Source organism: Chelonoidis abingdonii, chromosome 1 (assembly GCF_003597395.2).
Source record: "Chelonoidis abingdonii isolate Lonesome George chromosome 1, CheloAbing_2.0, whole genome shotgun sequence".
NCBI lineage: Eukaryota > Metazoa > Chordata > Testudines > Testudinidae > Chelonoidis > Chelonoidis abingdonii.
The window spans coordinates 162,312,406-162,329,159 of NC_133769.1; the positions used below are offsets into that span (position 1 = coordinate 162,312,406).

Here is a 16,754-nt window from a genome sequence, read left to right on the forward strand (position 1 = left end):
GCAGCAAGGCAGTCAGATGGGTCAGAGTGAAAATGAAACCTTCCTGTAAGTGGCGCACGCCTTCTTAGCTACATCAAGATGTTGCGTTAGCTTCTCTTGGATTTGTTGGATGTGGTGTATCGATCTAAGGCTGCAGGGAGAGCAGGCACCGTGAGAAGAGCAGGATGAAATGGGAATGAAAACAGTAGTTTGCAAAAAAAAAACAGGCTAATACAGGTCAAGACATGGTCCATGTTATTCCATGCAAATTCTATATACAGAACCAGTGAAGAGCAAATGTTGGTGGAAATTTGTGAAACGTTGTAGGGACTATTCCAGTACCTCATTCACTCTTTCTGATTGACTGTCTTTTACAGATGATAGGAGATTAAGGTAGGGAGACGCACCACTAGTAAGTGAAATACCACTCTCCAAAACCGTGACATAAACTGGGGTCCCTGGTCTGAAGTAATGTGTCTGGAAGGCCATGGAGGCAGAAGACATGGGAGATGAAGAGACAGGCAGTGTCCTCAGTGGTGGGGAGTTGTGCGCAGGGAATGAAGTGTGCCATCTTTGTAAGCTGGTCGTTCCCTGGCCGGATCCTAACTAGATTGTAGGCTCTCGGGAGATCCAGCTTGATGAATATCTGGGCTGTCCTTACTAGGTCTAGCAGCTACAGGATCATGTCTGCATGATATTTTATGGGGGGAGAAACTGATGACCCTAGAAGTAACAAAGCTCTTTATGCTGCTTGAGACAGTGCACCCTCCACCAACAGACCTGAAGTATGGGTCGGGTGTCTGGCTGGGGATTCTGGAAACCTGGATCTGGGGCTGAAAGGCAGTTGGTTCAGCAGTACTCTGAGCTAAAAGTCGCAATATGGTACCTCTAGAAGATACTCGGGTATTGCTTGGCCAGCCAGGGGATTCCAAGTATCACAGGGATGTGTGGGGACCAGATTAAGCTGAATCAATTGAGTTCATGATGTTCCCCAGTTACTGTTTCCAGACCGTCATTTCCTGACTGACAGGACCAAAGGTGAGCAGTGAGCTGTCAGCTGTCTCATCCAGGTTGGGGTAGCCTGGGGGTGCCTGGGGAGACCAAGGAATTGTGCTACAGTGGTATCTGCGAAACTATCCCTTGCCCCAGAGTCAGCAAAAGCCTGCCTGAGAGGAACAGCTTGTCTGGAATTCTGATGTAAGAATTGGAGCTGTAGGTGAGGGGATGATCTTAAGGGGGTGGGGCAGATACTTGGAAGGACTTGGCCAGTGAAGTTTTCCTTGTTACCCAGGTTTGGCCTCCTGGTTGAGGCTGGGCAGCTCAGCGATGATACCCCTGCGGGTTCCATGCCACTTTCCTTGGAGCAGGGGCGAAACCAAGAGATTGAAAAATTGGTTTGAGCAAATTATCACGCCTGGGAATCAGGCTGGTTAACGGGCAGTCCTGATCAGCAGTAAGAGTTTGCCCAAGAGATCTGATTGCTGGGATATCCAATCTAAGGGAAAGGTACAGCGAATTGGCTGGCAGGATCGGGTGAGGCAGCAATGCAGGGTCAGGTGGGTCAGAATAGTACCTGTGGGCAATGGTTGATTGCTCAGACAAGGTCCAGAAGGGAAGCAGGAAGTTTATGTATAGTCATCAGCCAGTGAGGGCCAAGACCCTGTCGCAAATCAGGAGGCGTGTCGCAGAACCCTGGAAGCTGGCCCACCCAAGATTGTGAATTCCCTGATCCAGTGCTGCTTTCCAAAAACCTACTGGGCCTGAGTTTGAGAGCAGCGTCTTGACAATTTGAAAGAGAAGTACTTGTAATATATTTGAAACACTTGCCCCTCTGCCTTCAGATAAACCCCTAAGTAACACAGATAATAAAGTTGTTTATTTTAAATACTTCCTTCTAGGAATATTGCCAGCCACATCTTCAAGAGAAAAAAATGGGCATGATATCTTAATATGATTATCATTGTAAACCAGTTTTCTATAGGGGTTCAAGCTATAGCTCCTAGAACTGATAGAATATAATTTGTGTTATGACAATCAAGCCTAGCATAGAAAATGAATATAGAGAAGTCTTCTCCTTAGATTAACTCTGTGCTGCTGATGTGTTCAATGAGCCTGTTTCCTGTTTTGCTTTGTAAGGATCCCCCTTATAATCCAATCCCTTAGAGGCATTTTATCTGCTAATATGTGTAATGACAGGCATTCCTGCTGTCATTTATGAAATTAGAAGACATTTATTTTTATTCAGTGTTGGGGTTCAAGTCTGCTAAAGTTTCTTGACTGGAATAGCAGTTGTATATACACATGTTTATGGAAGAATTCACTGACACACCTGGTTGTCTAACTCTGTCCTCTTTTCACTTATCATCAGTAGTGCTGAACAAGTCACAACTCACTGCATGTGTGGATTTTCAGCATATTTGAAAATGCAACTGTGCTTTAATTCCTTGCACTTCATCTTCAAAGTACACTTACGTGTGCAGCTACTTAGTCTCCTCTCACTCACTGGTGTGAGTCAGGAGTCTGAAGTCTATAGAGTTGCACCATTGTAAACTTACACGAAAGGAGACTCAGACCCATGGCATTTAAACTACAGAAACAGAGCACAATGTTTTGCGTCTTTATCCATCTATGTAAAGGGTTTTAGAGAGCCTTCTAGGGTGTGTGAGAGTGGCTCAGATTTTATAAGGTACTCTGAGAACCCTCTGTCATAAATTACTCTTGGCTGGAGTGACTTATGGGGAAAGCAAACCATCTTGCAGGCCTTATGCTGCTGAATTTAGCCAATTACGCTGTTTCCGGCTCCAACCATTGTTTCTCCTTTAAAGCAATATAAACCTTCTTTGCCAATCTGCGGCCATCTTTTTAAGCTGCAAACAATCAACGTAGTCATGATTTAGAAATCTGCCATCGGCTCCCAGGACCAAAGTGTTTCCTGACGGCAACAGTTACTGAACTGGGTCACTTATAACCTTTTCATCCTTGCTTAGTTTTACCAGTGTTTGTCAAAAACAGTAAATAGATGTTATGCTTCTTAACTCTGCAGATAATAAATAGCGGTGATTGCTGCTGCCTTAGTAGGCATCAGACAGCTGCAAGTCAATTATCTGAATACACAGATGCTCACTACTTGGATGAAGGAGACCCAAGTTTCATATATTTTACAATCAGCATGATATTGGACCATGAAGTCTGTAAGAAATAGAATGAGCAGGTGAATGTGGTTACCTTAGGACATATGGAGTCTTGTATTACATTCTGAATTCTGATGTTGTATCTATAATATCTGATATGTCTCATCAGCCAGTTCCTAGTTCCCTAATTCAGGGCACAGGCATATTCTGTCTGAAGTATGAATTCAAGCAGTACTGGCCCTTGGTTTAAAGGAAGATGTGTTGCCACTGTGGAATAAGTACATCTGTAAACCAGACCGTAGTGCAAAATCCTAGGTTTTTCAAAGTTTTTGGGGGGTATAATGTGCTGCTCTGGGGAGCTTCCAAAATATTGAGCTTAATCATCTGGACACAAGGTTGTGACTCTAGGGGCTATTTAGCATGGAGTTAGCAGAAGCACTAAAATCGCAAGCAAAATGTTAGGGTAGGTCACTCAGTTCTGTTGGGAAGAAATATTGTGCTATCTAAATACTGTGTATAGAATAGCGCAGGCAGGGGCAGCACCAATAAAACCTGTAACTGTCACTAATTTCACCCTCACTGGTATTTGGTCTATGCAACTGCTGTTTCCTCTTCCTAATTCACATCATAGCTGAGATTTTTTGTTTATTCACATGAGTAGACAAGCTCATGAAATGGTCTCAAGCAGCAAATGGCTTTGGAAGCCAGACAAAGTGAACTAATCTCCAGTTTATGAATATTTTGTAATGCTGAAGGAACAAATGCTGCAACAAACAACTTTAAAGAGGCACTGGGGTGGGGGGGTTGCTGAGGAGAAGTGTTAACGATGGAAGAGCAATAATGCCCCAAGAAAAATGACATGCTGGGTGAGGAAATTTTTGTTAAGGAGAACAATAGAAGGATCAAGTAGAAGGACACAGGATTTGGGGTGAAGGAGGAAAATAGAGGAGATGGACTATGTGACCATGGAGAGAAAAGGGGTAGGAAAACCTAGTAGGCTCCCACTAGCCACGGTTTGGTTTGAAAAAGGAGATTTATAGTTTTTAAAAAAACCAACTTCTCCAGATTGATGAGGAAGGGCAGTGCAGGTGAGAAACTTCTCCACTATCATGTTGCTCAAGCTGCTTCAAACTGCTATCCAGAGGAGCAAATAATGCTTTGAGCTCTCTGGATGAACGTCTCTATAGAAGTCCAAAAGATTGTCTAAAGGCCAGACCCAACAGTTCTTAGTCCTTATTCAGACCAAACTACCATTCAAAATTGAAAACAATCAAGCATCCATTCCTAACCTATTGTTCTTATAAGCCCAGCAACCTTGCCTGGTGCTAAATCAGGTTAGAATATTGCCTCTGGTTTCTTTGTGAGTGTTTTTGGGGGTAAGAAGGAGAAATGTGGATATCTTCCATTTTTTTGTGAACAAATGTTACCTAAGGTTGGTAATCACTGGCCATTATCAAGTAATAACTTGGGCAGTTCTTTGGGTATATAGTCCTCAGCTCTTAAGATGCTGAACGATCCTTGCTGAACATTCCCATAAGGTGCTGAGCCCCCTCAACTTCCATTCAAGTCATTGTGAGTTATGAGAGCTCAATAAAGCGTTCAGCACAGTGCAGAAATGAGTCTTTAATGCTCAGAGGGAGTCCTTACTTGAGCAAAACTCCCACTGAAGTCAGTTGAAGTTTTCCCTGAGTGAGGACTGAGTTAAAAACTTAGGGCATAATTCTGATCTCACATTACCTTTTACCCAGGTGTAACTCTCATTACTTCAGTGATATTTGTCCTGATTTACGCCAATGGAAGGGAGACCAGAATCTGGCTCTGCATAAGGATTTCAAGGTTTGGCCCCACATCTGTAGTTCTTTTTTATTTCATTTATTTCTTTAAAAGGACAGTTACACTGGACTATAATAACCCTTACCTCAAAGTTCACTTGAAATGAGTTTTTTTTATTTAAAAAAAAAAACACACCTAAAAATAAAAGTTGAGCTGTGCTCAGCCAGGGTGGGAAATTCCATTGTGGCTGAAAGCCCATGGCAGGTAGAGTGGAATTTAATGAAGGAAACTGCTGTGTTTTTGTGTCTTTCTGTATGTTTTTCCTTTAAAACCAAGAGCTGGGCAGGCTTCCCATTTGACCTGATGTGACCTAAGCAAATTACTTCTTATATAAAAACAACTGCAGACTTGGAGAATGTGAAAATGCACTGTACCCTTTTTCTAACTCAGGGAAAACGAAAGCCTGAGAAACAGGACGGCCCTGTCAATACTGGTTGAGCAAAACTATCATTCAAGCCCAATAAAGGGAGATTAGAACAGGCTTCCTTATGCCAGAGGGATTCATTATAAGTTAGATCTCTTTATGTTTTTTTTTTTTTTAAACAGACACACTTAACCATCAGTAGGAGAAAAAATCCATTTTTTGGATTGCGTGTTTTGTGAGGGGAGGAGAAAGGAAGCACTAATAAAAGAGGAAAAGAAATGTTTGATCTTATATTCCAAAACTAAAAGAAGTAAAATAATCATTTTAAGAGAGAAGGAGGAAAGGACAGCTTTTAGTTTTTGCTGCAGCTCTGGAACAGCCTAGTTGCAGCGTTTCAGGGTGTGTCCATTGATATTGTATTCAGATGTCTTGCCTTGGCATGTGTACTGACGGATTTATTTAAAAAACAAAACAAAAGAAAAAGCATTGTGTGCTCGTGAAATTACTTCATGAAATCCTTCCTTTTATGAATTATTTTGATCATAGGCCTGTTGTTTAAATTTCTAAAATACTGTGTTTTTTTAATTGCCTTCTTTTCAGAACTATCTGCTCTAAATTTGGCATCTTCCACATAACAGCATTCAGAGATTAAAGGCAGAAGGGGGCAGGGAGGAGGTGTGGAGGCTTTAATCTGACCAGAGGACTAATGTAATGCATAATCAAATTCACATCTGCTGTGGGTCACAAATGAAATGAGTTTAAGGGTCTTGACTTGCAGACAAATGTAAACTGGAGAATTTGTTCAGTTGAGGGACAAATAAACACTCTTTGATGACTCTCATACTCTCGTTGTATGGGAGATGAGAATAGAAACTGTTTTCAGTCTCTTGCTGAAAATCGAGTTAAAGGGCTTCCCATTCAGGAAGGGACCATGTGGTAGTCTGTTGGAGAAATACAACCTTGTGGGGTGTATACAAAGCCATTAAGAACCACATTTCTAAAACATGGCATTTGTACACACACAATCACCTTCAGTCACAATTTTTTGCACACTGTCACTAATGGTTGTGCAAATGGTTTTGAGCATGTATATTTCATCGCTGTGTGTACAAGTGATTGAATGGATGAAGTGGCACATGCACAAATGGAGACTGTTTTGAAAATCACCCTAAAAATGCAGCTGGACAAGAAAGTTTTGATATTTAGGATCCTTGTGGGATCGATGCTGGTAACTTGCACGAGGCAACATTCTTTGTCAGCATTGTCATTGCTTAGGTCCTGTGTTCATTCAGAGAATGAAAGATGATACTCTTAAACTAGGCATACAAGGAAGCATGTTCTAGTGGTTAAAGCACTGTGTTATGAGTCAGAAGAAAAGGGTTCCATTTCTGCCTGTCCCCTGGACCTGTTGGGAGACTTTGGACAAGTAACTCTGTTTATTATTTATTTATTATTTGTATGTATTAGCATCATGGTATTTGAGAGTACCATTCTGTGTCTCAGTTCCCACATCTGTAAAGGGGAATAATAATGCCTACCTCACATGTGTTTGGTGATGCTTAATTCATGAATGTTCTTTAAGAGCTTCAGGATCCTAGGACGGTAACCAATATAGCTCTTGAAAGTGCTAGTATTCGTACTGTATGTAAGTGGGGATACACAGAACTGGTGCCATCAGCCCATTATTAATGCAGAGGGTTAGTTGTTTGTTTGTTTGTTTTTTCACTGCTTTATTTTCAATACCCAGACTTCTGAATTTCCTGATTAGCTCATGATTTCTAAGTGTTTTGCAAGACCAAGGAAAAGAATAAATGAAGAATTACAGACTGTTGTGAAGTAGATTTAAGAATCACCATTTGGCTGCCTGACCACCATGCTAAGCAAAATATATTTTGTTCTTTGCTATGCAGCAACTCTCTAAAGGAGTATAGATCTCAACCCCTGGGTTATTTGTAGTCAGCTGGATTCAGGAGGGTTACAAAGAGATAAATAGTGCAAAACCTATTACCAGATTCTAGAGAGACTTCATCAAAGCCTAGTGACACTGTTCCCAGAAATTCCTTGCTGGAGTCTTTTACATCTAGTTCTAGTTTATAGAAATGGGACCATGTCTAGAACTCTGCTGTGGTTACTACAACAGCCCTTTGTCTTTGCAGATTATACAAGTTCTTCTTCTGTATTGTATTAGGACAGCTTGAGATGCAGCGGATTGAGTATTGCTGAGCAGGCTTTGCATGATGCTTTTCCGTGCTCATGCTCTCACATAGGAGGCAGTGGCATATTGTACTTGATGTCCTGAAATCTATAACCACATTAACCTCTTTCTTTCTTTCTTTCTTTCTTTCTTTCTTTCTTTCTTTCTTTCTTTCTTTCTTTCTTTCTCCATACAGTCTTCTGAGACGGCATATACACCAAGTCATATAACTTTGTTTTATATATTTTTGTAAACCTCTCCTCCCAGACCAACATTCAGTTAGTTGTTTGTTTCACATGTTATTTTTGGAAACATAACCTCTTTATCATAGTTTTTATAACTAGTCTATTAAAAGGTACTGGAGGAATAATCAAACCATCTGCATGAGCTCTGTACTCTTTCTAACAAATTAAACACACTTATACATGTCACCAAAATTTTGTGACACTGTGAATACCTGACCTCGTGCAGTGCTGTTGAGAGTTACTGCAATTAGAACTTGTTGGAATGTGCAAAGGTTTGTGTAGAAAAGTTCATTCATCTTTAAGGAAAGGCCTGAGCCTTCTGCTGCAGTTTTAAATTTGCCTTGTCTATCCATTATGGACTTTCAGAAAAATATAATTACAAAAGTAGAATGTAACCTGTGTCTTGAGAAAATAAGGACTTCTCAACATTTTGCAGTGCAGGTCACACAGCACATTGATGAGGGCAGTGTAATTAGACAGAAATTTTCTGAGAAAGATAATTGGGATAGGTATTGACTAGAATTTAAAAGGTTTTGTAATGGACACTGCCTTTTGTAATACATTAGTAGCCAGGGAAGGAGAGCTTTGTTTTAAGGGATCTGGTTGGAGGGTTCATTTGTTTTTGAGACATGAGGTTCAATTTGTGGATTGTATTTATAAATATTATAATGTGTCCAGAGCACTGACTGGATGCATGTTTAAAAAAACAAAATAATTAAGCTTTTCAAACATATTCATTGTTAGAATATTTTGCTTTTATATATCTACTTTGACCTCAAATGTTTCCAAGGCACTTTACAAACTCAGGCCCAGATCCTGCAAATACCTATGCATGCACTTTAAGCACGTGAGTAGACCCATTGTACTGAACGACATTCAGTGGTATTGCTCGTGTGGTTAAAGTTAAACATATGCATAAGTATTTCATGATATGGGCCTTAAATTTCTACACAAACTATGCAAGTATCTTATCATCCACCATAAAAATATGGCCATTTCTGGGGTAAAATACAGCAGTGGTTTGACTGCACAATAGCTTAAGACCGAAAGCGAAGAATCTTATGCCCAGTTGAAATTAGAGTGGATATACATAAACAAAATATATTTACCCAAGTTGGAATTTGGCTGGGACACTGGAATTAATGTACTAAATTCCTCCATAAATTCTAAGCATCTCATATTTTTGTCTCATATAAAAGATGCTGCAGATTTCTTAGTGGGCTCTAGTGACAATCTAATGAAACATAGATTTCTTCAATCCATGAGTGCATATAAGGCATTTGACCGGGTTGAGTGGCATGTCATTTGGTATTTGAATAGCGTTTAGGTTTGGGATTTATAAAGCATGGAGCTGGCCTCCCTGTAAATAGCCTAATAAATACTGTAAACTTCCCAATTATGTCAAGCTAAAACAGGTGCAATATATGGTAAAGTTAGTATTTTCTTACCCTGCTCTTTGATTTAGCATTTAAGCTGCTTGATTAGTCCGTCAGGAATCAAGATGATAGTGACATAATTTAGCACTGCGTAGAGTTTCCCTTTGGGCATACAGTGCACTGCTGAATCCCAGAGATGCATTACCATTTGGACACACCACAAACTGTCTGTGCTTGTATGCTGTCCCTCTAATAAATGAAATGAGAAAAATTCCAAATACCTCTAATAAACTAGTCAAGGGAACTTACCATTGACTTGAACATTTTAATAATCTAATAGGGTAATAAATTATTGTGGAGTATACAGGCCTAGAATCCTTCCCCTTCAGTGTGACCTGAACTAGTACTTCTGAGTCCAGTGTAGGCTGATTTGACTGCACTGTAACATAGTGATGTGTGTCAGCTAATTGGAGATAATTGTACTATTTCTGCTATGTTTAAAATAAAATGGGTAAAAATTGGTTGTTATTGCTCTTCCATGTACATCTACTCAGTTTACATAGCTTTGTTTTCTGAATGTTTAAATAACTCATAAGGAAAAGCAAATCCTCCTACATGTCTAGCTTGAAATTATTTCTGCTGCTGGATCAAGGAGACTTGGATTTGCCAGGCTAGATGTCCTTTTACTGTGAAACTGAGCTCTGCTACATTCTGTACTTCTTTGTTTTCCTTCATGCGGGGGGCCCCAGATGTCTGAACTTTGAGTCTGTTTAAACTCTGGGTCATAGTCTCGTCTCAATGCATGGATGATTTCCTCATAGCACTCCTACTAATATTAATGAAATTCATGCATGTAAATCCCTTCTACTTCTAGGGAAGAAGGGATCCCAAAGATTTTATCCTCCCAGCTGTGCATTTGGAATAGTCTCAATTGGAAAAGCTGAGAAATATGCCACTTTACAAAGAAAAATTATTTAGAGGAAAAGTTTTATATAGAATCAAATACATTTGAGCAGAAATAAGTCTGAGCTGTGAAATTTGGTTCTGGATTTAAACTTCCCCAAAGCTTGAGAGAATTAGGATCCAAGGTTCTGGTTCAGGCCCATCGGTACTTTATGAGCAGAGAAGGACAGAATTAGGATTAGTTTTGGAATAGCAAAACTGAGGGTAGTTCATGTCCAGCTTTCAGTTTATCCAGACATCCAAGTTCAGTGTGTTCAGATAAATGACTGTAGGTTTGCTTTGTTTCTTCTTTTGAAACTATTGCTTCTATTGAAACTACTATTGCTTGTTCCATAAGCCTGTGTGTAAATTGATTAAATGGACCTTGTATCCTACAGGGAAGAGTGTCATTGGCCTAAGCATCAGTTCTGACTTGCGGGTACTTAGACTTCATGCAGCCACAGTTTTGAGACCCAGTAGGGTTGACTCAGCCCTCCATCTTTCCAAGATAAATGATTATGGTAATTTTTTATTGTGCGACATTCCCAAAGACCTTTAGGTGTCTCATAAAGCATGTACTTAAACAAAAAAGGGAACATACCCTAATAAAATCTGTAAAATGTCCCATTTAGGTACCATGTGTCAAGGTTGACCACATCATTGTGGAATTTAGACACTGAAGTTAAAAAATTGGGATCAAAATCTCTGGGTCTTTTTTGTGATGGTAGTAAGGAGATCTTTGTGTTAAGGCTCAGAACTGGAAGTAGGCAGCCTCAGGTTCTTTTCTTAGGTCTGCCACAGAGTTGCTGTGTGGCCTTGTGCAAGTCACTTCACTGCTTTGTGATTCAGTTTTCCCATCTGTATAATAGGGTTAATGATACTACCTGGGATGTATGTGAGGCTTTATTTACTGATGTTTGTAAGATGCATGGAGATCATCTGATGGAAGTGTTAGAGAACAGTGTTGTTATTACTGTGTATCTCTGCACTGTGAGCTCTGGGTGGGCCTGTAGCTTGCTGTTTGTACATCAGAAAATGGTTTTCTTATTCCAGTAGCCACTGAGTGGCTTAAGTATTGAAAACTGAGAATTAGGGAATGAAGTTTTGTACAGATTTCAGAGGTCAAATCACTATAGATTGTCTGCTGAACCAAGAAGATGTTGACTGTCTAGTTGCACAAATACATTGCTTAATAATATCTAATGTAAAAAAAATGTTTCTTAGATAGAATAGCCATGCTGTTTAGTTTTCTATAGCTGGCAGAATGATCTCTCATAGTAATTCGGTAGCTCTACAGCAGGGGCGGCAGCCTTCAGCATGTGGCGCATCAGGGAAATCTGCTGGTGGGCCACGAGGCATTTTGTTTAAGTTGACCATCTGCAGGCACGGCCCCCTGCGGCTCCCAGTGGCTGAGAACGGCGAACCACGGCCACTGGGAGCTGCGGGGGGCTGTGCCTGCGGATGGTCAATGTAAACAAAATGTCTCGCGTCTCGCCACCAAGTTTCCCTGATGGGCTGCACGCCGAAGGTTGCCAACCCCTGCTCTACAGTCATGTTTATGTGTTGTTGATTTTTTGTTTTGTTTTGTTTTGCTGTTATATTTGCAGATTGGGTTTAGTCTCCTGCCAGCTGTAATGAGCGTAAATGCAAACCCACCCCACTTGCCTTTTTATTTCCCCAAACTAATGAATATTTTACATTTATATATTGTACCACTTTTTACTGAAGGGACTCAGAGCTCTTTATACATATTAAAAAAATAAATCTCACAGTCTCCCAGAGGTAGGTCAATATTGTTATCTTCATTTTACAGATGGGGAAACTGAGGTACGGAGATGTGTTATGACATGGCCAAGATCATATAGCAGAGCTGAGACTAGAACCAATGACAATTCTGTTTCTTAACTAGAGAGACACATCTCTGATCTCGCTTTATTAAAGGCAACTGTAATTTTCCTTTCACTATCTAGTAGGGAGACTAGAAAGCTAAGTTTTCTCAGGACCCTGTGCTAAGTAGCTGTATGGACTTCTCTGGAAAGAATTGCTAGATGAGGTTATGCAGCTGTTACTGTTCCCTTCAAGATAGCAAGAGTGACACCTTCATGCTTTACAATCACTCTTTGCTAAGCCTGGGAGAGCTTGAGTTGAGGCCACTTCTGGCCCAAGTGCCAGGTGTGTTGTGCTGCCACCATGCCAACCAGTTTCATATTGTTATTTCTTGTGTGTATATATGTATATAAAAATATAACTATATACTCTAGGGATGCACTGGAAATAGCAGCTCCAGTCCCAGTGGTCTGGGACTTAAGGCTGTTAGAACTGATTTTAATTTCCCATAGCACTTTTTTCTTCTGTGTAAAGCAAGCAGAAATGGTATGTGCTCTCCTTGGAGAAATTTTTTTCCCCAACCACATCTGAACAGTAAGATCAGGACCTCACTTGTCTCAGAAAATTGGCAGAGACAGCTTTCTAGGAAGGGATCCCAAAATAATCAATGTGGGAGTTAATGATAGTGTAAATTGAACAAACTGCTTGGAAACTGCCTTGCCTTCCCTGGTCTTCTGTGTCTTCAGACTAAAAAAGGGTAATGTGGCCTTTAGGGTCTTTGTGATTAGGGTTGCCAGTTCTTAAATCAAATAAAAACTTAGCCCTCTCTCCTAAGACAGTGGGGTTGGAGGAAGGGAAGTAGAGTTAATTGAGGGGCCAGTGCAGCTATTTGTACATTACTGAGAGACAGTGATTTAGGCACGAATAGCGATCAGGTGGGCCTACTTCCAAATAATCCAGGCTCTAGCAAGCATCTCCCTCTCTGGTCTTGGTAAAGTCACTTTACCACTTGGTTTCAGTTTCCCCATGTGTAAAATAGCAAAGATGATACTTACCTATCTCAAAGAGCTGTTATGAGAACTAGATAATGTTTGCAAGAACTATTTGACATGAAAATTTCCTGCATAAATGCATGGGGGAGCAGGAGATTAAACCCTCTTACATGGCTTTGATGATTTCCAGGAAATTCAGGTGAACTTTACCTGAAATTTGGGACTGTATTTGTAAATAACCCAGGGAATGCACAGTTATTTACTTTTTTATTCCTTGTTAATTACAGAAATGTTTGAAATACATGGGATGCTTAGTTTCAACTGGCAGCCTCCAAGCTAAATTATCTTTTTCTGAGCTTCACTATGTGACCAAAGCACTAAAGTAGGGAGCATTAGATTTTTTCTCTTCTAGTTATCTTGTGCATCATGTCCTACAGTTCATTTATATTGCATGGAGCAAATTTGGAACACTGGACCTTTACTAACTTGGAAATTGACAAACATTTGTCATCTTTGTTTTCTTTTTGTCTTTTTCTACCAAATTATACGCTTTGTATCCTATGGGTCTTAAATTCACTCTTGCTACAGAGCGTGGAAAAAATCATTTTTACCGCAGTTTAGAAGAAACACATTGCCACTCAGGTCCCTGTCCTGGTTTTCAATACGAAAGTAATGAGTACCTGAGTTCCATGAAAAAGTTTATCTGTTGAAATGACCTTTTAGAAGCCAAATTAACTAACATTAACATTGATTTAGTGGACTACAGCCTATAAGAAATTGTCCATAACAAAAGCTTGCATACACTTACTCATCCTTTGATTTAAGGAGTCACATTATTACTCAATGACTCAACCTCCCTCTTGCGGTTACTGGAAAATTTAAGAAGAAATAAAAAAGACAAAATATATTCCCACAGCACAACAATGCCATGCATTGTAAATCAGTGCCAGCTAGAGAGATATCAGGAAGCAAGGTGAAATCAGCACATATTTGTTAATTCCAAGAATGTTTCAGATGTTTGAGGGCTGTTTCTGGACAGAACAAGGATAATGGAGAAACTTGGAGTTTCAGTTTGTTAGAGGAATGATGAGTCTTGTGTTTGAGGTTTTTTCCACTTGGGCTCTCATCTAATTCCACTCTAGGTAAATAAATCTATCACACTGTTTCTGCATGAGTGGCAGGAAACTGTATAGACAAATGCAGCAAGTAGTATTTCTTCTGAAAATCCCTTCTGAGAACTGAGAGCTTTCCCCCTCCATTTTCTCTCTCTCGCCCGTTCTTTGATCAATAATTTAGCATGGAGCGGGAGGCCACAATTCAAGCATCACAGTTCAGATAATTTCAACTAACAAGTATGTATTACAATTAGTTTGTTTGATCATTTCTTGGTACACCTTTATCTTTTCCAGTATTATATCTCTCTCTTATTCCTTCCTGTCTTTTGTCTGAGCCTCTGTTACAGATTTACCAGGTCCTTCATAAATACCTAAATACAGTAGATAGGCAGCTATTTGCACCTCTACTCCCTTCATTGCATCTACTCGACTCGTAGATCTTTCTTGGTGCCTGTTCTAGCTCACATGTTTCTTATATTTCTGCTCTCTCAGATTTTTTCTCTTCTCCCACAAGTTTAAGATATCTCTTATCTTATCAACTTTATGCAAAAATTACTGGATGAAATTATGTGGCCTGTTTTATGCAGGAGGTCAGATTAGATTACCACAATGGCCTCTTCTGGCCTTAGTATCTGTGAATATTTATTTTTTGATACAGTGGGTCAACTTCCAATGGACTATCCATCTTGATTTTAAAACCACATGTGCAGGTTTTGCAACCAGACATTTGTACATGCAATATTTTAGATTTGTTTAGCCAAACTAGGAATTTAAATGTCACTCTGCCCAAACTGTATGAGTACAAATTCCCAAACCAATCCAAGTCATCCACGTGAAAAATATCTGAGTAGAAAGGGGGGGGAAAAAGAGGCATGCAAGGAAAAAAGAGATGCTTGAATCCAGAAGTGTGACTGTTCTGCTTCTTTCTCTTCCCTCTTCCAAGTACATCACCTGGTATCCAGCTTATAAAATGTTCCCAGGCTTTTCTCTTTCAGAATTACTGCACCTTTTCCAGCTCTACTTCTAGTCCTGCTATTTCTTGCCATCAGAGCTCTCCATTCACTGTATCCACACAGTTTACTCCTATTCCAGACTCAGGGCTTGTCTGCGCTACAAAATCAAGTCGAAGGGTAGCGATTGATCCAGCGGGGGTTGATTTATCGTGTCTAGTCTAGATACAATAAATAGACCGCTGAGCGCTCTCCCATCGAGTCCTGTACTCACCGCTGTGAGAAGTGCAGGCAGAGTTGATGGGAGAGTGGCAGCAGTTGACTCACCGCAATGAAGACACCACGGTGAGTAGAGCTAAGTACGTTGACTTCAGGTACATTATTCACGTAGCTGAAGTTGCGTAACTTAGATCAATTCCCCCACCCTTACCATTGTAGACAAGGCCCAATTAAGTTAAGTTGACATACAGTCACCGCATTAGTTAAAATCATGGTTCACGTCCACACTATGCTCCTTCTGTCAGCCGTGTGCGTCCTCACCAGGGGCGCTTCTGCTGACTGAAGTGGGGCCTTGTGGGGTCCTGAAAGCTGGAGCCCTGCACTGGGGCTGTCAGTTACATAGACTGTAACTCCAATATGTTCCTTACCACATGTAGTTCTGAATCTCCCCAACAACTTTAAAGGTTCTCAATCTTTTTCTTTCATTATGGACAAAATTCTCTTTGCTCATTTTTCATATCTACTAGGGCTGATGTGGGGCCAGCCCTGCTCCTCCTCATAGCTGAATGGGCAATGTAGAAAGCCATGCATCAGTCAGCTCAGAGGTGATGATGTATCCAAGCTCTGCTGGTGAGAGAGATGCCTCCTATCCTTTTATCTCTTAACATCTGATGGGATTTGGCAAGCACCTGTTGTTGCATCCCTGTCCACAAATGATGGCCAAGGACAAATATGGCCTCAGCTACCAGTGATGTTACAGGCTGACATGACCTCATGTACTCCTCTCTCTTCTACCTTCTAGTATAAAGCAATTCAAGTTTAAGATAATTTTCTATCTGGAGATCTGCACTGTCATTCAAGTGACCGGAAATAAATGCCTGTTCCTTTTTCTTCGCAAGCAGGCATAAGTTTGGGGCAATGCAGTTAGTGTGCACAGTGCCACCAGAGGAGGAACTGCCTCATATGTCATATCATATAACAGCAATCCATCTGACCAGTGAAGGAATGGCACTGGCAAGGTCTGAACAGAGTTCTCTCCAGTAGTGGTAGCTGGGACTTAGGACTTCAGCGGTTGAAGCTAGATTTAGAGCTGGGAGAAAATGAGTGATTCTCATGGTTCCAGTCTGGACACAGAAGATGCCACTGGGGAAAACAACTAAAATTCAGGATAGTCATAACTTTGTTTTGGGGACTTTGGGACAACACTGGAAGTTCTGTGCTAGTAGAGAGTTGGATGCCTGTGCAGTGTGGGAATCCCTTCTGGATCTATACGTAGGTCTTGGTCTGTGACTGTTCTCTCCACAGATTTATTCCTTGTCATTTTAATGCATTCACTGAACATGTAACAAATGAAAACTACACAACAAGCAGGTTCTGCCTCTCCCCCCGGTCTAATTTGGTTGGATGCACAAACTGTGAAAGGCATGTAATCAATCCCAAGGATATCTCACTTTTATGTGCTCTATCCTGACTGGCAGCCTACAGTCATATTCAAAAGGATGTTCGTGTGTGTGTGTGTGTGTGTGTGTGTGTGTGTGTGTGTGTGTGTGTGTGTGTGTGTGTGTGTGTGTGTGTGTGTGTGTGTGT

At 40.6% G+C, this 16,754-nt stretch overlaps 1 protein-coding gene across 10 annotated transcripts in view; it reads left to right on the forward strand.

Annotated features, from left to right (window-relative positions):
• The window catches only part of ZBTB20 (zinc finger and BTB domain containing 20), a 644,993-nt gene that overhangs the window by 341,075 nt on the left and 287,164 nt on the right, over positions 1–16,754 (forward strand). The window contains exon 10 of one of the 10 annotated variants that reach the window (XM_075072201.1): positions 3,023–3,190. The exons of the other annotated variants lie outside the window; for them this stretch is intronic. The gene's annotated coding sequence lies outside the window, so the exon portion shown is untranslated. The remainder of the gene's footprint in view (positions 1–3,022; positions 3,191–16,754) is intronic. 10 annotated transcript variants of the gene reach the window in all.